Source organism: Malania oleifera, chromosome 6, assembly GCF_029873635.1.
Source record: "Malania oleifera isolate guangnan ecotype guangnan chromosome 6, ASM2987363v1, whole genome shotgun sequence".
Classification (NCBI taxonomy): Eukaryota; Viridiplantae; Streptophyta; class Magnoliopsida; order Santalales; family Ximeniaceae; genus Malania; species Malania oleifera.
The window spans coordinates 61,463,532-61,472,013 of NC_080422.1; positions in this window are offsets into that span (position 1 = coordinate 61,463,532).

Below are 8,482 nucleotides of genomic sequence, written 5' to 3' on the forward strand. Positions count from 1 at the left end.
TGGTCCGTACTGCCAGGTGGACGTCCACACTCTACACTGAAAGCCACATCGACCATCCATCTCCCACCCCCTCGTGTGGTGGTTAGCACTAATCTGATCATAGATATATGATCTATAAGCTACGGTACCGTGCTCCTGAACTAAACTAAACTAACATTCGAGTTATGATAACATATAATACATGATATTATAGCATTTTTCATCATTTCATAAATACAGCCTCGCCCCGAAAATCATTTCATAAATACGGCCTCACACCGAAATCATTCCATATATACGGCCTTGCGCCGAACATTTCATAAATGCGGCCTCGAGCCGAAATCATTTCATAAATACTGCCTTGCACCGAAATCATTTCATATATATATACAGCCTCGCACCGAAATCATTTCATAATTATATACGGCCTCACGCCGAAATCATTGCATATATAACATTTTGAAAATAAATCAATTATCATGTATTTTCAATATCATTTGTACTGTAACATTTCATATTCCTGAAAACATGCTTCATTCGTAAGAAAGTCATATCGTATACATTTCACGTAAAGTAATATTCATGCCACACATTTGCTGTATAAAGCCATACATTGTATTCTAAAAATCATAATTTCTAGCATCTCATACATATATATATACATTTCAACATAATAGTAGTATTTTCCCAAACGTGAATTTCCTTTGTAATATACAGATATAATACATGCTTTTTTGAAAATAAGTTTACTCATACATTATATTAATTTGTATGGAAAATAACTATTTTAGTTTATTCCTTTACCTGCCTACTGAGAAAAGCCCCTATAAATTCTAGTCTCATATCCGTAGGATTTCCTAATCAATACCCTGAAAATGAAAACGCCTAGTACTAAACTTCAGTATTTTCATGCGAATATCATTTCCAATAACTACAATAGGACCAAATTCGGCATAAAAAGTCTTACCTCAACTCAGGGATGATTTTCAACAGAGTTCCACCGATGATCTGCTCCAGCAGATATACAGAGTACTTCTCCAGGAGTGTCGTGGTGGCCTCAGATTGTTGATCCGGCGAGCGACGGAGCCGGAATCTAAGAGAGAGAGTGTGAGAGGTTTCTTAATTTTGACGTTTAAATCTGGGTTTTTGATATTTATAGGATTGGATTTGTTGACGAGACACGTCACCTCGTCGACAAGTCCTGTAAAAAGTTCGTCGACGAACCTGTACCTTCGTCGACGAATTTCAGACTTCCGCAAAACCCTCTCTCGGTATCTTCTCGTCGACGAATCTTGTCTTCGTCAACGAGGTCCTCTTATACCCTCGTCGACGAATCCCCTGTGTTCATCGACGAGGCCCTAATAATTTCCTTTGGTTATTCCTTCCAAGTGCAATGTTGTCGACTGCCTCCTTTTGTGACTATTTCCATTTCCCTTCTTGTTTATTTAGATTGCATTATTATTATGCGGGTCATTACATTCTCCCCTCCTTATAAAATTTCGTCGTCAAAATTTACTATATGTATTTCCTTCTATCATCCCATAAAGGCAAAATAGTCTACTTATTTTATTATTTACCCTCACTTATGGCGCAGGAATACCGTGGTTACATTTCAAGTCCTGGGAGATTACATATACCAAAAGAAAATTTCCCCTAAAACTAAAATATCACATACTACCTAAAACATTACATGTACCTGCAAAAGAAACATTACATATTTACTCACATTTCTTAATTACGTATGGACTTCTTGGAACAATTGTGGATACTTCTGTCTAATCTGCTCCTCGAGCTCCCAAGAAGCTTCTTCTATTGCATGATTCCTCCATAAAACCTTTACTAGCGGAATCTTCTTATTACGTAGTTCTTGTTCCTTTCGGTCCAGAATCTACACTGGTACCTCCTTATAGACTAGCAAATCACTATCCTCTAACTCACCATACCTGATAATATGAGAAGGATCTAGGATGTATTTCCTCAACATAGATATGTGGAATTCGTCGTGCATCCTGGATAATGTAGGTGGCAAAGCTAGCTTATAGGCCACCAGCCCCACTTTCGCTAAAATCTCAAATGGACCAAGAAACCTAGGGCTAAGTTTACCCTTCCTACCAAACCTCATGACTCCTTTTAACGGAACTATCTTTAAAAATACGTGATCACCCACATCGAACTCCAAATTCCTACGGTGATTGTCGACATAACTCTTTTTTCGGCTCTAAGCTACACTTATTCTATCCCTAATAAGTCGAACTTTATCATACGCCTACTGTACCAGCTCTGGCCCCACAACTCGCCGCTCACCCATCTCATCCCAATACAAAGGAGATCGACATCTCCTACCGTACAGTGCTTCAAATGGTGTCATGCCAATACTGGACTGGTAACTGTTATTATACGCGAACTCTACGAGTGGCATGAACTGTGTCCAACTACCCCCAAAACCTAATACACACACTCGGAGCATATCTTCTAATATCTGTATCGTCCTCTCAATCTGCCCATTTGACTAAGGATGGAATGTCGTACTAAACGATAGTTGAGACCCTAAAGCTTCTTGCAAGCTTCCCCAAAAACGTGATGTGAAACACGGGTCTCGATCTGACACTATCGATACTAGCATCCTACAAGAACGAACTATCTCCTAGATGTAAATCTCTGCCAATCGGCTGAGGGGATAGCTGATCTTGATAAGGAGAAAATGGGCGGTCTTAGTCAACTGGTCTATTATCACCCAAATCACATTTTGGCCATACGATGTCGACGGCAGTCCTGAAACGAAGTCTATGGATATATGATCCCACTTCCACTCTGGGATAAATAGCGGCTGAAATTGACTTGTTAGCCTCTGGTGCTTAGCTTTTACCTACTGGCACGTCAAGAACTAGGCTACATACTTGGCAATCTCCCTCTTTATACCACTTCACCAATAAAACTCTCGCAGTTCCCTATACATTTTCGTACTACCGGGATGAACCGTATACAAGGATCTGTGAGCCTCCTTTAAAATAGTCCTCTTAATGTCAGCATCAGAACACATAATCTAGAATGGAACCATAAAACTCCATCATCTAAAATGTAGAATTCCTCTCCTTGACCATCCTGCACTCTATCCATCACCTTTACTAATTCTGGGTCTTCTTTCTAAGTAGCTTTAATTCTTTCTTGCAGCGTAGGTTGTACCACTAGACTAACGATATATACCTGTGGGTCACTCTCAACCAACTCGATGCTGAGTCTCTCCACATCCATTATGATCAGATGTTAGATCTCCATAGCCCTCAACGCTGATTCCCTAGATTTCCTGCTCAGTGCATCAGCTACCACATTTGCTTTCCCTGGGTGGTAACTGCTAGTGCAATTAAAATCTTTAATTAACTCTAACCACCTTCTCTATCTCATATTCAATTAATTCTAGGTGAAGAAATATGTTAAGCTCTTATGGTCGGAGAAAATTTCGCACTGCTCACCATACAGATAATGCCTCCAATTTTTTAATGTGTGTACCACTGCAGCCAACTCAAGATCACGGGTAAGATAGTTTTTTTCATAATCTTTCAACTATCTGGACGCATATGCCACCACCCTACCATGCTGCATCAATACATAGCCAAGTCCCTTCATGGACGCATCACTATAGACAATATACCCCTCACCCCCAGACAAGATTATCAGTATTGGCAATGTGACTAGCCTCTACTTTAGTTCCTGAAAGCTCTGTTCACGGCTGTCGTCCCATTCAAATCTGACATTCTTCCAAGTCAATCGTGTTAGAGGCCCTGATAAAGCTGAGAACCACTCGACAAAAAGACGGTAATAGCTAGCTAACCCCAAGAAACACCTTATCTCCTGTACGTTCCTCGGTCTAGCCCAACTTACTACCGCCTCAATCTTGTTAGGATCCACAGAAATTCCATCTCTTGAGATTACATGCCTCAAAAACACAACTTGAAAATTAGGAATAGCTTCCCAAGAGGGGGGGTGAATTGGGTTTTTAAAACATTCTCTTTAGTTCTTTTAAAATCCTTAACTTCTTTTGTGATTTAACCAATTCTTTGACTTGTTTATTTATTTTTTCAACCAATCAAGAACATTCAATCAACAACACAATTAAACACAATTAAACATTCAATCTTCAACCACACTTTGAAAGTAAAAACAATCAAACAATTAATCATAATTTCCAAACCAACACAACCAATTTGATCACCAAATATAAATTCACTTCAGCACTATAAGATTGATGGAAGCATTCAAGATTAGTATATGTAACTTTCATCTTTTATGTTTTGTTCAGCCCTGTAGTAAATGTGAGTTTGAACAAAGTCCTATATACATGAAATTTCTTCTTCAATATAAAAACCAATTACTCTTTCCAAACTTCAGAATTCAAATAAACTCTTAAGTTAATTTATCTTTGGGATGTTTAGCCAAGTAACATACTCCCGTGGTTTTTGCAAAGAATGGTTCAACCAACTTACTCCCTTTTGGTTTCCGCAACCCAAATCAAAATCAAACTTTAAGGCTTGCTTGATTTTCAAATATATGTAGTTTATATGATTTTAAATTTAAACCATCCACGCAATTTAATTAGGTAATAAAAATAGAGAATAGGGAAAGATAGAGTGAGACCAAGATTTTTACAAGGTTCGGCTTCAACACAGCCTACATCCTCGCCTTTGGCAAACAACCAAAGGATTCACTAAACCTATTCTGTTGACGGATGAAACAAAACCTTTACAAGCGATAACCCACGCTCAAACACTCCTTCACTAGGCTAGAGCCTGCCTCTCCAAATGATGTCCCCTTGTTCGGTCACTCCTTTAGGCTAGAGCTCGCTTCTCTAAGCAATATCCCCCTGCTTAGCCAACGAACCAAACAATCCTTAGAACATCAAAGAACTACAAGAAAACAAGATATAATCTACGTACAAGTATACTCTCTCAAAGAGCAAGTTAGTACAAGTTCAGCACTATATACTTCAATATAAAATATTAATATGAAATAGAATGAAGGTTAAGTGTAGAATTCACCAATATCCTTCTTAGATGAGGATTAGCAGTAGGAATTTAGAGAATGAAGGATTAGAACTTCAGAATATCTCAGAAAAGAGATTTACAATGAGTGAATAAGAGAGCTCTAGAAGAACAAGAGTGCTTTTAGCTTCTAAAACAGATTTTTCAATTCATGATTTGTTTTAATTTGCAAAACCAAGTATTTATAGGCTTTCAAACTTGTTTCCTTGTTGCTAAAGTTTCCTTAGATAATTTCCCAAGTTTTTATATAGTTTGGAGCACAAGAAATATAAGTTTGAATTTAAAAACTTTTGAAAAATATGCCCGTTAACAGTGTTAAGATGACTGAACTTTCGGGTTCAGTCGTCTGAGGAGGTTCTGCCTCTTTAGAAACTTCAGCAAAAAATCTTCAGATGACTGAACTTAATCTTCAGTAGTCTAAAGTTATTCTTCAAACATCTGAAGTTACACTTCCGTCATCTGAAGTGGTTTTGTGGGCTGTTCAGTCAGCTGAAGTTCCTCCCGTGAACAGTGTTCGGTTAGCTAATAGTTGTGATCCTACTTCAGTATTTTGACCATAACTTTTTTTTTATAACTCAAAATTAGGTTTTCTTGGTGTCAAAAGAAATATAAGAAAATATCCTACAACTTTTATGTTTAACACATTTTAAGATAAAGAGTTTCTGATAGATAAAAATGTACCTCAATGCAAATGTATAAAAACTGACAGCATTTGGAAAAACTCTTTTTGGTGCTTTTCATTCCAAAAATGATTCTAACCTTTCTAAAATAATTTTTTACCTTATAAAAATATTTTCCAAGTATTTTAAAAGGTATCTAGGTCCAAGAATTTAACCAAAGAGCTTCATAATATTTCAAACGATATTTAAACATTAAAGTACTTACATAAAGACTTCTAAGACTTTTCTCATTCTAGGTTCTTGAGCTTTCATGATTTGTCCTTGGATTGAGTCAATCTTTTCTTCAAGCTTTCATATTCTTTGAGTTTTATCACTTTGCCTTTATTTGGCTCTTTTGACTTTAATATTCCTTGGCTTTTAACAACTCATTCATGTCGTCATATTCTCCAAGGTTTAATATATCATCTTTAAATCCATGCTTTGACTCTTTTAAGCTTCATTTGATCCTTGTGAGAACTTTGACCTTACTTTCTCATATATGAATCCTGAAATAACATTACTCACACAAATACGTTAAATTCCACTTGTTTGTTAGCATCAAAACAAGATAATAAGATTTTAAGCCTTGTAACACCAATAATCTCACCCTTTTTTATGATGACAAATAATGAGCAAAAATTTGAGTAAGCCTTAAACAGGCTCCCCCTTTCAATAAGCATCATTTAAAAAATATTTTCACGTATCATGCTCATATATCAAAATCACATTATTTGATATCAATATCAATCAACATCAAGTACTTATCCTCCTTTTGATATATATATATATATATATATATATATATATATATATATATATATATATATCATGCTCATAAATTTTTAATATCATACCAATTGAAATTAGGAATAGCTTCCCAAGACGGGGGGTGAATTGGGTTTTAAAAATTTCTTTTTAAAGTCGTTAACTTCTTTTAATATTTAACCAATTCTTTAACTTGTTTATCTGTTTTGTCAATCAAATAAGAACTTAGTTTCTTTTAAACAATCAACAAGACAACTAATAAAACATTCAATCTTCAACCACACAAATAATCAAACTAATCAAGCCAATCAACCACAATGCTCAAACCAACAACCAATTTGATTGCCAAATATAAATTCACTTCAGCACTATTATATTGATGGAAGCATTCAAGATTAGTATATCTAACTTTCAGCTTTTATGTTGTGTTCAGCCCTGTGGTAAATATAAGTTTGAACAAAGCCCTGTATATTTGAAATTTCTTCTTCAATATGATGTTCAATATAAAATCCAATTACTCTTTCCAAACTTCAGAATTCAAATAAACTCTTAAGTTAATTTATCTTTGGGATGTTTAGCCAAGTAACGTACTCCCGTATGGTTTCCGCAGAGAATAGTTCAACCAACGTACTCCCTTTCGGTTTTCGCAACCCAAATCAAAATCAAACTTTAAGGTTTACTTGATTTCCAAATATACATAGTTTATATATTTTTCAAATTTAAACCATCCACGCAATTTAAATATATACTGAAAATAAAAAATAGGGAAAGAGAAAGTGAGACAGGGATTTTTACGAGGTTCAACTTATACCCAGCTTATGTCCTCGCCTTTGGCAAACCAGCAAAGGATTCATTAAACCTGTTCCATTGATGGGTGGAACAAAACCTTTACAAGTGATACCCCACACTCAAACACTCCTTCACTAGGCTAGAGCCCGCCTTTCCAAACGATGTCCCCTCGTTCGGTCACTCCTTTAGGCTAGAGCCCGCCTCTCTAAGCAATATCCCCTTGCTTAGCCAATGATCCAAACAATCCTTGGAACGTCAAAGAACTAAGAGAAACAAGATATAATATGCGTACAAATATACTCTCACAAAGAGCAAGTTAGTACAAGTTTAGCACTATATACTTCAATGTAAAATATCAATATGAAATAGAATGAAGCTTAATTGTAGAATTCACCAATATCCTTCTTAGATGAGAATTAGCAGTAGGAATTCAGAGAAGGAAGGATTAACACTTCAATATATCTCAGCAAAATAGATTTGCAATGAGTGAACAAAAGAACTTTGGGAGAACAAGAGTGCTTTCAGCTTCTCAAAACAGATTTTTCAATCCTTGGTTTGTTTTGATTTGCAAAACCATGTATTTATAGGCTTTCAAACTTGTTTCCTTCTTGCTAAAGTTTCCTAAGATAATTTCCCAAGTTTTTAGAAAGTTTGGAGCCAGAGCAATATAAGTTTGAATTTAAAAACTTTTGAAAAATATGTCCATTAACAGTGTTCAGATGACTGAACTTTCGGGTTCAGTCGTCTGAGGAGGTTCTGCCTATTTAGAAAATTCAACAAAAAATCTTCAGATAAATGAACTTAATCTTCAGTTGTCTGAAGTTATATTGAAATTAGAAATAGCTTCCCAAAAGTGGGGTGAATTGGTTTTTAAAACTTTCGTTTTAGTTCTTTTTAAAGTCCTTAACTTCTTTTAATATTTAACCAATTCTTTTACTTGTTTATCTATTTTATCAATCAAACAAGAACTCGGTTTCTTTTAAACAATCAACAAGACAACTACTAAAACATTCAATCTTCAACTACACTTTGAAAGTAAAAACAATCAAACAATTAATCACAATTTCCCAACCAACATGACCAACTTGATTGCCAAATATAAATTCACTTCAGTACTATATGATTGATGAAGGCATTCAAGATTAGTATATGTAACTTTCAGCTTTTATGTTGTGTTCAACCCTGTAGTAAATATGAGTTTGAACAAAGCCATGTATACATGAAATTTCTTCTTCAATATAAAAACCAATTACT